The sequence below is a fragment of the Bubalus kerabau genome, chromosome 3 (genome assembly GCF_029407905.1).
Source record: "Bubalus kerabau isolate K-KA32 ecotype Philippines breed swamp buffalo chromosome 3, PCC_UOA_SB_1v2, whole genome shotgun sequence".
In the NCBI taxonomy this organism is placed as follows: domain Eukaryota; kingdom Metazoa; phylum Chordata; class Mammalia; order Artiodactyla; family Bovidae; genus Bubalus; species Bubalus kerabau.
Window position 1 is genome coordinate 58267050 of NC_073626.1, and position 17175 is coordinate 58284224.

General features: G+C 40.6%; 1 protein-coding gene across 5 annotated transcripts in view; it reads left to right on the top strand.

Moving 5' to 3' along the window:
- The window catches only part of WDR33 (WD repeat domain 33), a 111248-nt gene that overhangs the window by 1875 nt on the left and 92198 nt on the right, over positions 1-17175 (top strand). The window contains exon 2 of one of the 5 annotated variants that reach the window (XM_055571886.1): positions 2747-2852. The exons of the other annotated variants lie outside the window; for them this stretch is intronic. The gene's annotated coding sequence lies outside the window, so the exon portion shown is untranslated. The remainder of the gene's footprint in view (positions 1-2746; positions 2853-17175) is intronic. 5 annotated transcript variants of the gene reach the window in all.

Sequence of the window (17175 nt, forward strand, 5' to 3'; positions counted from 1 at the left end):
TAGCAAAAAATAGGACTTTTAGATAAAGTAGTATTAATTAGAGCCCGAAGATTAGAAATCTTCGTTATCAAAGTATATTTAGTTGTCCAGCTCACCAGTTGTTTCAGTATTCCAGATTTGTTTTATAAGATTCCAAATTGTCCTAGTTTTCTGCCAAACATTATTCCAGGATTTTATTTGTGTTGTAACTTTTGCTTGTAAGAGATTGTTTTTTTCTTTTAAATTAGTGAAAGTTTCTCTGAGATTCATATATGGCATTGTATTGGAAAATCTTTACATTACTCTCATCCTTTCTGGCCTTAGAACATTTTAGTATTTTCTGGTAGTGACTGACTTTATAATGTTTGTATAGTACCTTATAATCATAATTGAGTGCTTGTTATTTTCTAAGATCTAGGTAGTATTGGAAAGGCTATGGGTTTTAGCAGTAGGTAGACTACGTTTGAAGGTCTGTCTACTGGTCTCACCACTACCTAGTTTTTTTACATTTGGGCCCTTACATGCTGAACTTCAGTTTAAAAATGTTAGTTATAGTACTTATCTCCAAGATAAAAAAAAAGTGTCTAGTACATAGTAAGCAGCAAATTTTGGCATTTTTCTTTTGTGACTTGAATTTGATGAAGTCCTTTTATTTTTAAATTGAGATGTTAGTTTTAGGTGTACATATGTACAATAATGCTTCACTATTAGTATATATTGCAGAATAATCACCACAATAAGTCCATCACCATACAGTTATAATTTCTTTTTGTTATGAGAACTTTTAAGATCTACTCATTTAGAAAATTTAAATATGCAATATAGTGTTAACTGTAGTTGCTATGTTTAACTTAGTTTAGAATTGGAAATTTGTATCTTTTGACCCCCTTCATCCATTTTGTCCATTTCTCCCTTCCCCATTTTTACTTTTTAAAAAATTAACTCCGACGTCTTTGTTGGAAACAAAGATTGGATCAACCTCATTCCTCTGGTAAAGTAAATACTCCCTTCCCTGTGTTATTAAAGAGTTTTGTGTATATCTCTTCTTAATGTATTTGTAAAATTTACTTAATTATTTTTGACTACTCTGGGCACGTGGGTTTTCTCTAGTTGTGGTTTGCAGAGCACTGGGCTCTAGGGTGTGCAGGCCTCAGTTGTGGCGCAAGGGCTCAGTTGTCTCATGGCATGTAGCATCTTCTGGGACCAGGGATGGAACCCGGGTCCCCTGAATTGGCAGGCAGATTCCCAACCACTGGACCACCAGGGAAGTCCTATTTAATGTATTTTGATTGGAGCATAACTTCTCCACAACTTTGTCAGCTCTTAGAAGGCAGATGCTATAGGGCCTTATATATTTTGTGTGCTCATAAAGCCTAAAGCATTATAAAAATTGAGTGAATGATTTTTCTACAAAAATTCTCATCATGACTTTCCTGAGATCTGTATTTCACACAGACTGGGTTTATTTCTGCTCCTTTGCCCTTACTGGTGACCTGTTTGCCCATCCCCCTCCTTTCATACTGCATATCCTGTCCATTTCTCAAAGTCCAGCTACGTCTTGTCTCATTAGTGAGGTCTTCAGTGAATATTTGTTTATTTTCATCTGTGCCTCTGGTTAACCTGAGGTCTGTGTGACTGCCGTCTATTACTTTAGCACCTGACACTGTGCCTTACCTTTTGAGCAGGTCCTTGGGTGGGTTGACAAACGCACAGCTGTGCTTTAAGGCTGACTTTGTAATATAACCACCTGCTCTGTTTACTGTCCCCACTTAGTAAGATACGGTTTAGGAGCAATTTCCCTTTATTTGTGTGTAGGTTATTCTGGTAACTTTTTTTTCTTTGTGTGTTGGGATAAATCGCAAACATCCAGAAAAGCTGAAAGAAGAATGCAGTGAACACCTATTGCCTTTCATTTAGATTTATCTGTTACTAACATTTTGACCATTTTGCTTTAACTCTCAGCATACCTCTCCCCTCAACAACCAGTTGAAAGTAAATGCTGATATCATGCTATTTGTTCCCTGCTGCTGCTGCTAAGTCGCTTCAGTCGTGTCTGACTCTGCGACCCCATAGACGGTAGCCCACCAGGCTCCCCTGTCCCTGGGATTCTCCAGGCAAGAACACTGGAGTGGGTTGCCATTTCCTTCTCCAGTGTGTGAAAGTGAAGTCGCTCAGTTCTGTCCGACCTTTAGCGACCCCATGGACTGCAGCCTACCAGGCTCCTCCGTCTGTGGGATTTTCCCAGGCAAGAGTACTGGAGTGGGGTGCCATTGCCTTCTCCGTATTTGTTCCCTAAATACCTCTCTAAACTAATGCCATTTTTCTACACTTTATATATTTTTATTGCAAACTAGCCTCCGGCTGAATGCTTTAGTCAGTTAACGTTAACCCTGGGTTGGGAAGATCCCCTGGAGAAGGAAATGGCAGCCCACTCCAGTATTCTTGCCTGGAGAATCCCATGGACGGAGGAGCTTGGGGTCCACGGGGTCGCGAAGGGTTGGACACCTGAGCGACTTCACTTTCAATTAATGTTGTCTCTGGCATGGACTTTTTAAAGAATATGCCATATTTGGGATTTTCTGACTGAATGCTTAAAATGTCATTTAACTTATTTCTCTATTTTTAAATTTCCTATAAATTGAAAGATCTAGAGAGATTTAATTAAATTTGGGTCAGTATTTTTGGCACAAATACTTCCTAGATGGTAGTATGTAATTTACATTGTATTGCATCAGGAAAAACAGAATTCTGGTTCTCCTCTTTCTAGTGATCTATTAATAAGGTGGTGAGGACTTCCAGATGTTTGCCCCACTGTTTCCAGTGCTAAATTTACTTGGTTGGTGTGGTGTCCATTGAATTTCTTCATTGAAAAGGTACATTTTCCCGTGTCACCTAATGGTTGATGATTTTTGGCCTAGTCATTTAATTTGGAGTTATAAAAATTGAATAAGTGAACTTTCTATAAAAATTCTCCTCACGGCTCTGTTATTTCTTGGCTGTTTTCTGTTAATAAAAAAAGTGCTTCCCCCTCCTTTATAGTTTTTAAAATTTTATTTACTTAACGTTTTTTGATGATCTGGGTCTTTGTTGCTGTACGTGAACTTTCTCCAGTGTGGCAAGCAGGGGCTCCTTTCTAGTCGTGGTGCACAGGCTTCTCATTGCGGTGGCTTTTCTTCTTGCATAGCACGGGCTCTGGGCATGCGGGCTTCGATAGTTGTAGCCCTTGGGCTCAGGAGTTGCAGCTGACTGGCAGGGAATTCCGCCTATTCCATGTGCTTTTTCCTGAAACATCTGGAGTCCTTGATAGCCACTGTGCATCTTTCCCGTAAGAACACCATTCTCTTAAATACCCAGAATATTAATAGATTCTACCGACTGGAGTTTTGAGCAAGCTTTGGGAATTGGGGATGGACAGGGAAGCCTGGCAGTCCAGGGGAAGCCTGCAGCCCCCTGCAGTCCATGGGGTCGCAAAGAGCCGGACACGACTGAGCGACTGAACTGAACTGTAACTAGGTACAATATCTGATATTCAGATTTCATATTCCAGTTTCTCCAGTTGTCTCAATACCATCCCTTACAGAGTTTTTTCCCTCTGTGATTTAGGTTCCAGTCTAGAATTGAACGTTGTATTTAATTGTCATGTTTCTTTAGTCTTTATAATTTTTTTAAACTTAAAAAAATTTATTCATTTTTGAGTATGCTGGGTCTTCGTTGCTGAGTGAGCTTTTTCCTAGGTGCGTCTCCTGGGCTCTAGAGCACAGGCTCAGTAGTTGTGGCACGTGGACTTAGTGCTCTGAGGCATGTGGGGTCTTCCCGGATCAGGGGTCAACCTGTGTCTCTTGCATTGGCAGGCAGATTTCTTTACCACTGAGCCACCAGGGAAGCCCTCTTTAGTCTTTGGTTGTTCAGTCGTTTCTATGGCCTTTCTTTCTTTAACGACTAACTTTTCTTTAAGAGTCTAGTCTACTAGTTTTGTTTTCTCTGGATTTTTGAAGTATTACCTTTTTTTTTTTTTAATGTGTTAGTTGTAGTTGTTATTGTTTTCCATGCTTAAGTTGTTGCAGACTTGGCCAGTGTGAGTCCCTCTTTAAGCTGGTTCTTGTATCCCCACCCCCACCCTGTGGTTTTTTTTTTTTGTCATGCCACGTGACTTATTCCAAGATCAGGGATAGAACCCATGCCCCCTGCAGTGGAAGATCTGTGTTCACCAGGGAATTCTCTCTTGTGTCCCTTTTGGCTGAACCTAATTAATCTTTGAGAGCTTTTTTCTTGTTTTTTTTTTTAGCAGAACAAAATAACCCATGTCTTTCTCTGTTTTCCTTTTTTGTTTTTTATGTTTTTCTATTTCTCCAAAAAGTCTTATTTTCTTTTGATAGAAAATGATATTTATAAATTTAAGATTTGGGTGCTTGGTAATATATATACTGTTATTAGAGTGTCTGTGTTCTAGGCTTCCTGCATTGGACAGGGCTAGAAAATATGTTTTCAGAAACCATCTGTTTATATTAGTATTTTGAATTCCAATTTATTATTATTTTTTATTTATTTTAGTTTTTATTATTTATATAAATTTATTTAATTGGAGGCTAATTACTTTACAATATTGTATTGGTTTTGCCATACATTGACATGAATCCTCCAGGGGTAGTTTAAAGTGAGCATTATTATTAGGATTTGTTACAAAGAAAGTAGATTCAACTGAGTGCAGTTGATTTCTTTTCAGTCCTTTTTCCTTAGACTGTATTCCACTGAAAATAAGCAGTTAGCGGACGTCCCCTGGTAGGCCAGTGGTTGAGAGTCCTTCCGCCAGTTCTGGGGACACTGGCTCAGTCCCCAGGCTGGAGAGATCCCACGTGCTATGGGCAGCTAAGTCCGTGTGATCTAGAGCCTGGGCTCGGCAACAAGAGAAGCCACTGCGGTGAGAAGCCTGCACACCCCAGCCAGAGAGCAGCCCACCGCTGCCCCCATCACTGCAACTAAAGAAAGCCTGCCTGCAGGAGCAGACACCCAGCACCGCCGCCCCGCCCCCCCAAAAAAGAACTGTGTTCAAGAGTTGCTTGAAATGACACCTTTTTGTTTATTTGATCAATTTGATTAGTTTTGACTATCAAGTCAGACTTTTTGCTTTTTGTTCATGATTGGGTGTGTTTTTTTCTTTACTTTTTAACATAGTAAATGTTTACGTGGCTTAAACCTTGATACAATATTGAAAGAGTATATAAATCTTGCTTCTGTTTCTAAGCTGTCTGTTCCTTTCTCACCCATCCAAAGTATGGCTTGTTTATGTCTGCGTCCTTATTTTCTCTTTCTTACAAAAGAGGCATACTATAAAAAGCTTGTGAACTTTGTTTTTTCTAATAATTTTATGTATTTATTGGCTGTCCTGGGTCTTGTCTGGAGTCGTGGCCTTCGGGCGCTGCCTTCTGGTTGTAGCGCGTGGGCTTGTCATTGCTGTGGCTGCTCTTGTTGCTGGGTCGTCTGAGACTTGGGGGCTTTAGTAGTGCAGGGGCTCAGTAGTTGTGATTCCCGGGCTCTAGAGCACAGCCTCAATAGTTGTGGCATATGGGCTTAGTTTGCTCTACGGCAACAGGATCATCCCAGACCAGGGATCGAACTCGTGTCTTCTGCATTGGCAGGCGGATTCTTTACCACTGAACCACCAGGGAAGCTTGGGTAATTTGATTTTTGTTGTTGAGTTGTAGGAGTTTTTCATTTATTCTAAATATTAACCCCTGTCGGATTTGCAGATGTTTTCTTCCATTCTGTAGGTTGCCTTTTTTTTTCTTTGTAGGTTGCCTTTTCACTCTGTTGATTGTGTCCTTTACTGCACACAAGTGCTTAAGGTTGATTATATTCTCATTTGTGTGTGTGGGACCCTTATTTTTTCCTAACAGTGTATCCAAGAAATCATGCTATATCAGTTCAGTGCTCCCCCATCCCCCATGTGATTTATAGTAAGAAGTGTGTATTTGGTCTTTGTCAGGTTTCTGGCATAGAACTCCTAAAACTCTTGGAATTTTCTAAGTGATTAGAGTGATAAAGGTGTTTTGATATTCATGACAGACCCCTGAAATCACACCTGAGTTTGTGTTAATGAGGTGACTTTTGGAAAGCACCTAGGGGTGAAGGAACTTTAAGTCCCACCCTCTAGGAGAGGAGGGGGGCTGGAGGTTGAATTAATTGCCAGTTATTTAGTCAAACATGCCCAGGTTAGGAAGCCTTCATAAATACTCTGAAAGAACATGGCTCATGGTTCGGAGAGCTTCCGGATTGGTGACCACATGAAGATTCTCAAGAAGACTGGTGGGCTCTGAGAACTCTGAGACCCTTCCTCCATACATTACCTTGTGCATCTCTTCTACCCGGCTTTTTCTGATTTCTGTTGTTTATAATAAAGAGGTAACCTAGTAAGTAAAATGTTTGGTTGTTTTCACTTCTTGATTATAGCAAGTAATACTGCTATGAACATTCGTGTACAAGTTTTTGTGTGGATAATAATGCTTTTTGTTCTCTTGGGAATGTACCTGCTAATGCTGAGTCACTTCAGTCGTGTCCGACTCTCTGCGACCCCATAGACGGCAGCCCACCAGGATGCCCCGTCCCTGGGATTCTCCAGGCAAGAACACTGGAGTGGGTTGCCATTTCCTGCTCCAATGCATGAAAGTGAAAAGTCAAAGTGAAGTCACTCAGTCATGTCTGACCCTCAGCGACCCAATGGACTGCAGCCTTCCAGGCACCTCCATCCATGGGATTTTCCAGGCAAGAGTACTGGAGTGGGGTGCCATTGCCTTCTCCGTGGGAATGTACCTAGGATTAGAATTATAATTATATCCTTAGAATTTAGGGAAATTCTGAACTGGTTTCCGAAGAGGCTGCACTATTTTGTATTCATTACTACCAACAGTATATGAGGGTTCCAATTTCTCCACATTTTCACCAACCCTTGTCATTTTCTTCTTTTTGACTATAGTCACCTTAGTGGGTATGAAGTGTTTTCCCTTTGTGATTTGATTTGCATTTTCCTAATGATGCTTAGCATCTTTTCATGTGATTATTAACCGTTTGTTATCTGTAGAGAAGTAGCTATTGTCCATTTAAAATATTGGTTGTGTTTTTAATATTGAGCTATGAGAGTTCTTTATATATTCTAAATGCCAGTCCCTTATCAGATACATGATTTGTAGGATTTTTTTCTAATGATGTGGATTGTCTTTTCATTTTCCTTTTTTCTTATACTTCTGTTTATTTTTGTCTGTTCTAGGTCTTGGATGCTGAGATGGCTTTCTGTAGTTGCAGAAAGCGGGGTGGGGGTGGGGGGAGGCTCCTCTGGTTGCTGTCCTCAGGTTTCTCATTGTGGTGCCTTTTGTTGTGCAGCACAGGCTCTAGAGTGCACGGGTTTCAGTAGTTGCGGCTCCCAGGCTCTAGAGCACAGGCTCAGTAGTTATGGTGCATGAGGTTAGTTGCTCCATCACATGTGTGATCCCTCTGAATCAGGGATCAAACCCGTGGCTTCTGCATTGGGAGCAAATTCTTTACCCCTGAGCCACCAAGGAAGCCCTGTCTTTTCTCTTTAAAGATGGCTTTATTGAAGCACAAAAACGTTGTAATTTTGATGATGTCCAGTTTGTCCATTTTTTTCTTGGGTTCATTATGCTTTTGGTGTTGTATCTTAAAAAGGCTTCACCTAACCTGAGTCACAAATATATATATTTGCTGTATTTAGTGCAGTTAGTAATTGGTCAAGCAATTGATTTTTCCAACGAAAAATGTAGATTGTTGTCCATGAGTATGCCTAAGAAAATGAATTTGACTGTTTAGAAAGCTGTAGTGAGTTTGCCTTTGTGGTTATGTCACGCGAGTGTATGCTCCTTGGTTTTTGTCTCGCCACAGCAAAGATTTGGAGTGACGGACATTAAAGCCCCCTCGGAGTGGCACAGCTCTCGGGTCTTGGACAGACTTTGTTATAGCTCTCAGGTCTCGAACGGACCGTGTTATAGCTCTCAGACAAATCAGCTCTATTTTATTTAGAAGAAAACAGGAAAATCCATCTTCAAGGCGTGAGGGCACGTCGATCCAAAGATGTGAAGAGAAGAGCGCCCAGGAGCACGGGGGGGGGGGGGGGGGGGGGGGGGTCGCGGGGGGAGCCCTTTGGCTCCTCTTTTTATATGTTTTTTTCTTCCCCCTGGGCCTGCCCCATGCAAATTCGGCTTAGTCAGGAGTGCTGTTCTACCTGAAGTCCTCACTCTGGTCCTGGACCTTCCTTTGACCTTCCTCTGTTCTATTTTCGCGGGCTTTTCTCTTCCTTGTCTTTTAGCCACCGCCATTTTGGACTCCTTTTCCCTATTCTAACTACCTAACAGTTAGAAATTAATAAGCTTTAGTTTTAGCTGTAATAAAAGCAATTTTACGTAACTAGACTGAACCTTTATAAAGGGGAGATTCACATAAAAAATAAAGGACATATGTTTCATTGGTGAGATTTTTTTAAACTTTACTTTTTAACTCGGTAATTATAGCCTTAATAACCACTGTATTTTTGAAATTCTGACTGATTTGTTTGAAGGGAAAGACCAAACTAAGACAGTATGTGTCATAGAGTAAAGACACCACAAATGCCAGTGACTGAGGAACTAGTTAGGCTTGTAGGCCAGTGTGGGTAATAAAAGCAGAAGCAGAATCACTGTGCCAAAATCAGGAGGCACCCAAAACCTCAAGCTTTTCATTTTATCTTGCTGTTGACAAATTTGAAATAGTCAGGACTATCTGCTTAGGATTCTGCCTTTGGTAATGATTGTGTATTTTGTTAAATGTTTTTACATTCAGTTTAGTTGTTAAGCTAAATTTAAAAATGAGTTGAAGAGAAACTGGAAAATTCTCACCTGCTCTCTGTATAATCTTGAAATTTTAGAATTATTTTAACTTTAGAGGCCATAAGATCTAGACTCTTAAAAAAGCAGGATTGAAGAGATTAAATTTGTTCGAAGTCACACAGTGGAAGAATGCAGGTCACTTGAATACCTGTGTAGTGTTCTTTTCTCCACTTAAAAAACCCCCCAAAACCCATCAACATTTCAGTGTAACTTTGAAGAGCTTTTTTGTTCATTGTCTTCGTGAGAGAGCTAAAATTATAAGTTTACATAGCCAGAAAAGTCTAAAATAGGAAGATCTTCCATCAGGAAATAAGTGATCATATTATTCTGTGGTCTTGAAGTTGTTGTATCTAGCTTTGTTCAAAATTGATTACCACCTTGGACTTTGGTATACTTCTATTTTAGTAACAATGATTTCAGCTTTTAAATCTAGTATTTGACAGAATATTTTTGGGTAGATATTTTAGAAATTAATTATATTATTTGGTCGTGCTGGGAAGCTTGTGGGATCTTAGTTTCCTGACCAGGGACTGAACCTGAGGCCTCTGCAGTAGAAGCAAAGAGTCCTGACCACTGGACCGCTGGGGAATTCCCTCTTCGTAGATATTTTTTATCCAAACATGCCACATCCCAAAGGAGTAGCTAGGTTCCTCCCTCATAATGTGTCATGTTCTCAAATTATACTTGATAATATGAAGGAGTTTTTCTTTTTTCCGCCCACATTTTCTACCCACAATGCTCATTTGCAGCTATGTTTTTTTACAACAGTTTCGTGCCCAGAATATTCATTTCCAGTTCATTGCCTATGTTCATAACCCTACTTAGTAACTTCTTTTATAAGTTACTTTATCTTTATGCATTTGTTCATTCATACATTTACTTTTATACTGCATGCGTGCTAAGTTGCTTCAGTCATGTCCGACTCTTGGTGAACCTGTGGCCTGTAGCCTGCCACGCTGTTTTGTCTGTGGGATTCTCCAGGCAAGAATACTGGAGTGGGTTTCCATGTCCTTCTCCAGGGGATCTTCCCAACGCAGGGATCAAACCCACATCTCTTATGTCTCTTGCATTGGCAGGTGGGTCCTTTACCACTAGCCTCATTGCCAAAAAAAGTGAAGAGTATAAGAGGATATACAGTGATCTGTCTCTTCCCTGTGGCTGTCCTCCAAGCCTCTTTCATTTATCCAGTAACTAGAGTTATCAGTTCGTTGTGATTTTTTCCAGAGATAATTTGTGTTATATATATATATATATAGAAAATGTGAGGCTTCTCTGGTAGCTCAGCTGGTAAAGAAACCGCCTGCAATGCAGAAGACCCTGGTTCGATTCCTAGGTTGGGAAGATCCCCTGCAGAAGGAATAGGCCACCCACTTCAGTATTCATGGGCTTCCCTGGTGGCTCAGATGGTAAGGAGTCCGCCTGCAGTGTGGGAGATCTGGATTTGATCCGTGCGTTGGGGAGATCCCCTGGAGGAGGGCATAGCAACCGACTCTAGTATTCTTGCCTGGAGAATCCCCATGGACAGAGGATCCTGGTGGGCTACAGTCCATGGGATCACAGAGTCAGACCTGGCTGAGGGACTAAGCACAGCACATAGCAAATGTATTTCCTACAGATGTGTGTGTGTTCCTTTTTTGTTGCTTTTCACATCCATGGTGGTAGTCTGTACACTGTTTTGTACTTCTTTTCACCTAATACATCTTGGAGATTCTAAATAGAACTACCTTCTTTATAATAGTTGCTTAATATGTATTGTATGGGTGTTTCATGTTAAACTAGTTCTCTAATTAATAGACGTGGGTAGTTTCCACTCTTTTGTTATTAAAAACAGTGCTCCATTGAATAACCTTATGGATATGTGTTGGCGCATGTGTGAACACATGTAGGGATAAACTCATGAAATGGAAGTGCTTGGTCAAAGAATGTGCACTGTCAGTGTGTGAATAGGGTGGTTTTTCTCACACCAGTCTATCACTTCTACTGTCACAGTTTCTGCTTTCTTGAATGATGTTGCTTCCTAGTAAATGATAAGTCATTTTCAGCATGAATAACAAGGGGAATTTAAAATCACTAATTTGTCTCTTTTTGATAATTTTCATGTGATACATGTTCCAGGGATGATTTATCATTACATAGTGCTTTCTATACTTTTTGGACCCCATAGGAATCTGATAAAACTTACATATTTCTTCCTAGAAAAAAAGTGAATATCCATATTAGAATTTTACCTGTAATTATGAAGTGGGAGGGTCATTGAAATCCTTTTTTTCTTAAATTTAATTTTTTTTTAACACTCAAATCATTCTGTGTTGGGGTTCAGTTCCAGTTCAGTCCCTCAGTCGTGTCCGACTCTTTGTGACCCCATAAACTGCAGCACGCCAGGCCTCCCTGTCCATTACCAACTCCTGGAGTCTACCCAAACCCATGTCCATTGAGTTGGTGATGCCATCCAGCCATCTCAGCCTCTGTCATCCCCTTCTGCCCTCAATCTTTCCCAGCATCAGGGTCTTTTCAAATGAGTCAGCTCTTCGCATCAGGTGGCCACAGTACTGGAGTTTCAGCTTCAACATCAGTCCTTCCAATGAACACCCAGGACTGATCTCCTTTAGGATGGATTGGTTGGATCTCCTTGCAGTCCAAGGGACTCTCAAGAGTCTTCTCCAACACCACAGTTCAAAAGCATCAATTCTTCAGCGCTCAGCTTTCTTCACAGTCCAGCTCTCACATCCATACATGACCACTGGAAAAACCATAGCCTGACTAGACGGACCTTTGTTGGCAAAGTAATGTCTCTCTGCCTTTTAATATGCTGTTTAGGTTGGTCATAACCTTCCTTCCAAGGAGTAAGCGTCTTTTAATTTCATGGCTGCAGTCACCATCTGCAGTGATTTTAGAGCCCGAAAAAATAAAAGTCAGCCACTGTTTCCACTGCTTCCCCATCTATTTGCCATGAAGTGATGGGACCAGATGCCATGATCTTAGTTTTCTGAATGTTGAGCTTTAAGCCAACTTTTTCACTCTCCTCTCTCACTTTCATCAAGAGGCTCTTTAGTTCTTCACTTTCTGCCATAAGGATGGTGTCATCTGCGTATCTGAGGTTATTGATATTTTCTCCTGGCAGTCTTGATTCCAGCTTGTGCTTCTTCCAGCCCAGCGTTTCTCATAATGTACTCTGTGTAGAAGTTAAATAAGCAGGGTGACAATATACAGCCTTGACATACTCCTTTTCCTATTTGGAACCAATTGTCCTAACTGTTGCTTCTTGACCTGCATACAGATTTCTCAGGAGGTAGGTCGGGTGGTCTGGTATTCCTATCTCTTGAAGAATTTTCCACAGTTTGTTGTGATCCACACAGTCAAAGGCTTTGGCATAGTCAATAAAGCAGAAATAGATGTTTTTCTGGAACTCGCTTGCTTTTTTGATGATCCAGCGGATGTTGGCAATTTGATCTCTGGTTCCTCTGCCTTTTCTATAACCACTTGAACATCTGGAAGGTCATGGTTCACGTACTGCTGAAGCCTGGCTTGGAGAATTACTTTACTAGCATAACATGCCAAAAATGTTGCTTTTTTCTTTCATCTTCAGTTTTAAAATAGCTACACGAAAATGCACGTTTAAAATGTTGCTTTTTTCTTTCATCTTCAGTATTAAAATAGCTACACAAAAATTCACCAGTGTTGATTTTTTTTAAATGCACGTTGATATGACAGCTGTCACAATACAGTCTAACAACACTGTTTTCAATGAAGTTAAAGACGGCTAAATGATCCTAGAGATAGCTTATGGAAAAAACTGAAGGAGTTTCTTGGCCAGCCCAATATTTATTACCATTTTTAGTGTGCCAGGCTGTATGCTAGACACTGGAATACAGAGATTAAAAAATGTTCAATTCTTGCCTAAAAGGAATTTATATTTTAAATAGGCAGACATATAGTTTTTACCAGTATAATGTATGCTTTTCTGAGATTATGGCATAGTATACTTTGGAAATGCAGACTGCTGAATAAATTTAAGTGTAATAAATAAGCATAAGTTTACAAAAGTAATTGAGAACATTGGTATAGAAATACACCAGCAAAGGATGTGAGAGTATTTGGCAGACTTAGAGATTTCAGAATAGCATTGAAAAAAGTGAAAGGAAAAAGCTCCACTCCTAGCTTCTTATATAGATCTCCTTGTCCATTGTGGACAACTTGGAAAAACTCAAGGTGTAAAGAAGACAACAAAATTTTACCATGAGTCCATGCTCTGTTATCTTCGTTATGTGTTCCTTCTCATTTTTTGGCTTTTGAGGAAAAGTGTACAGTTCTTTTAAAATAATTGCAGTTGTTTCACAGTCTGAATTTTCCACTTAATATTAGATCACGTGCAATTTTTAAAAATATTTCAAGTATTTTAATGGTTAGCTAAAATTCCATAATATAGATATGCAGAAGTATTGATAACTCTGGTTGCTTACTGTGCTTGTGAACTGAACTGAAAAACTTTGTTGTAAGACAGAATTTCTTAGTTGGCTACGTGAATCCCTATTAAATCATAGAATGGTTCTCTGAAATTTATAAATATATAAAGGTACTCCTGGCACAGCTAGGTGCAGCATGCTTTAAAAATTGCAGAAGCTTTCTTGCATTTCAGATAGAAGATATAAGTCATTCTGTGCTTTACAAATTTTAACTATTGGGTGATATTAATGGTTCTTAATCCTATTCCTTCATTTTCAAAATTAAGGGAAAAAAGACCCAGAAATATCACAGATTTCTGCAGGGTAGGAGAGCCTTAAATAGAGTCCTGTCTTCTCTACTTGGTTGTTCTTTGCACTGTAATGATACAGTATGCCCTTCCCCCAAGGCTTAGGGGTTCTAGGGAGGAGTTGTGAATAGCATTACAGTGGTATAACTTTGCTGTATGTTTTTTTTTTTAATTTCATTTGCTTATTTTTGGCTGCGCTGGGTCTTTGTTGCTGTCTGTGGGTTTTCTCTAGTTCTAGCGAGTGGAGGCTACCCTAGTTGTGGTGTGCACGCTTCTCATTGCAGTGGATTTCTTTTGTTGCCGAGCACAGACTTCAGGGTGTGTGGGTTTCAGTAGTTGCTGTGCGTTGGCTCAGTAGTTGTCATATTGGGTCTTTCATTCAGGCTCATGGTCTCTAGTTGTGACACTTTCGGGCTTAATTGCCCTGCAGCATGTGAGATCTTAGTTCCCCATTTAGGAATTGAACCTACGTGTCCCCTGCATTGGAAGGCAGATTGTTAACCACTGGACTATCAGGGAAGTCCTTCTTGAACTTACTTTTAAGATGTAGCTTGAAGAAAGGGATCTACAGTTGAAGGAGTTTTATAAAAAATGAGAATTTCCTGGTAATCCAGTGATTAGGATTCTGTGCTTTCACTGCTGAGGGGCCAGGTTCAGTTCTTGGAGAGAAAAAGATAATGAGAACGTCCTTGAGAACATCTTTGAATTCTTTGTCTTATTTAGTCTTCTGTTTTTCACTTGTGAATAGTAGGTGCTGCCAACTCCAGTTGATTCTTGTTATTCATAGCACTGGCAGGTCTGGGAAGTCTCTTGTGGGGTCACTGCTCCTTTTCTCCTGGGTCCTGGTGCGCACAAGGTTCTGTCTGTGCTCTCCAAGAGTCTGTTTCCCCAGTCCTGTGTATGTTCTGGTGGCTCTGTGGTGTGGTTAATGGCGACCTCTTCCAAGAGGGCTTATGCCATACCCAGGTCTACTTTACCCAGAGCCCCTGCCCCTGCAGCAGTCCACTGCTGACCCGAACCTCCACAGGAGACACTCAGACACAGTTCTGTCTCAGTCTCTGTGGGGTCTCTGGGTCCTGGTGCGCACACTGTTTGTTTGAGCCCTCTGAGCGTCTCTGGGGGATATAGGGTTTGAGTTTAAACACGATTTTGCCCCTCCTGCCATCTTGCTGGGGCTTCTTTGCCCTTGGATGTGGGCTATCTCCTAAAAGTTGTTCCAGCTCCTGCCGTCTTGCTGGGGCTTCTCTGCCCTTGGAGGTGGGATATCTCCTCACAGTCGCTCCAGCGGTGCGCTGTAAAGAGCAATATTGCTGTAAAGAGCAATATTACATAGGAACCTGGAATGTTAGATCCAGGAATCGAGGCAAAATGAAAGTGGTCAAACAGGAGATGGCAAGAGTGAACATCAACATTTTAGGAATAAGTGAACTAAAATGGACTGAAATGGGTGAATTTAACTCAGATGACCGTTGTATCTACTACTGTGGGCAAGAATCCATTAGAAGAAATGGAGTAGCCATCATAGTCAACAAAAGAGTTTGAAGTGCAGTACTTGGATGCATTCTCAAAAACAACAGAATGATCTCTGTTTGCTTCCAAGTCAAACTGTTTAATATCATAGTAATCCAAGTCTGTGCCCTGACCAGTAATGCTGAAGAAGCTGAGGTTGAATGGTTCTATGAAGACCTACAAGACTTTCTAGAACTAACACCCCAAAAAGATGTCCTTTTCATTATAGGGAACTGGAATGCAAAAGTAGGAAGTCAAGAGATACCTGGAGTAACAGGCAAATTTGGCCTTGCAGTAAAGAATGAAGCAGGGCAAAGGCTAACAGAGTTTTGCCAAGAGAACGCACTGGTCATAGCCAACACCCTCTTCTAACAACACAAGAGAAGATTCTACACATGGACATCATCAGATGGTCAATACCGAAATCCAATTGATTATATTCTTTGCAGCTGAAGATGGAGAAGCTCTATATAGTCAGCAAAAAGAAGACTGGGAGCTGACTGTGGCTCAGATCATGAACTCCTTATTGCCAAATTCAGACTTAAATTGAACAAAGTAGGGAAACCACTAGACTATTCAGGTATGACCTAAGTCAAATCCATTACAATTATACAGTGGAGGTGACAAATAGATTCAAGGGATTAGATCTGATAAACAAGAGTGCCTGAAGAACTATGGATGGAGGTTCAGTGACATTGTACAGGAGGCAGTGATCAAGACCATCTCCAAGAAAAAGAAATGCAAAAAGCCAAAATGGTTGTCTCAGGAAGCCTTACAAATAGCTATGAAAAGAAGAGAAGCAAAAGGCAAAGGAGAAAAGCAAAGATATACCCATTTGAATGCAGAGTTCCAGAGAATGGCAAGGAGAGATAAGAAAGCCTTCCCCAGTGATCAGTGCAAAGAAATAGAGGAAAACAATAGAATGGGAAAGACTAGAGATCTCTTCAAGAAAATTAGAGATATCAAGGGAACTTTTCATGCAGAGATAGCACAATAAAGGACAGAAATGATATGGACCTAACAGAAGCAGAAGATCTTAAGAAGAAGTGGCAAGAATACACAGAACTGTACAAAAAAGATCTTCATGACCCAGATAATCAAGATGTGTGATCACTCACCTAGAGCCAGACATCCTGGAATGTGAAGTCAAGCGGGCCTTAGGAAACATCACTAGGAACAAAGCTAGTGAAGGTGATGGAATTCCAGTTGAGCTATTTCAAATCCTGAAAGATGATGCTGTGAAAGTGCTGCATTCAATATGCCAGCAAATTTGGAAAACTCAGCAGTGGCCACAGGACTGGAACAGTTCAGTTTTCATTCCAATCCCAAAGAAAGGGAATGCCAAAGAATGTTCAAACTACTGCACAATTGCACACATGTCACATGCTAGCAAAGTGATGCTCAAAATTCTCCAAGGCAGGCTTCAACAGTACATGAACCGTGAACTTCCAGATGTTCAAGCTGGATTTAGAAAAGGCAGAGGAACCAGAGATCAAATTGCCAACATCCATTGGATTATCGAAAAAGCAAGAGAGGTTCAGAAAAACATCTACTTCTGCTTCATTGACTGCACCAAAGCCTTTGACTGTGGATCACAATAAACTGTGGAAAATTCTTCAAGAGATGGGAATACCAGACCACCTGACCTGCCTCTTGAGAAATCTGTATGCAGGTCAAGAAGCAACTGTTAGAACTGGACATGGAAGAACAGACTGGTTCCAAATTGGGTAAGGAGTACGTCAAGGCTGTATATTGTCACCCTGCTTATTTAATTTTTATGCAGAGTGCATAATGAGAAATGCTGGGCTGGATAAAGCACAAGCTGGAATCAAGATTGCCGGGAGAAATATCAATAACTTCCGATATGCAGATGACACCACCCTTATGGCAGAAAGCAAAGAAAATCTGAAGAGCCTTTTGATGAAAGTGAAAGAGGAGAGTGAAAAAGTTGGCTTAAAACTCAACATTCAGAAAACTAAGATCATGGCATCTGGTCCCATCTCTTCATGGTAAATAGGGAAACAGACTTAATTTGGGGGGCCTCCAGAATCACTGCACATGGTGACT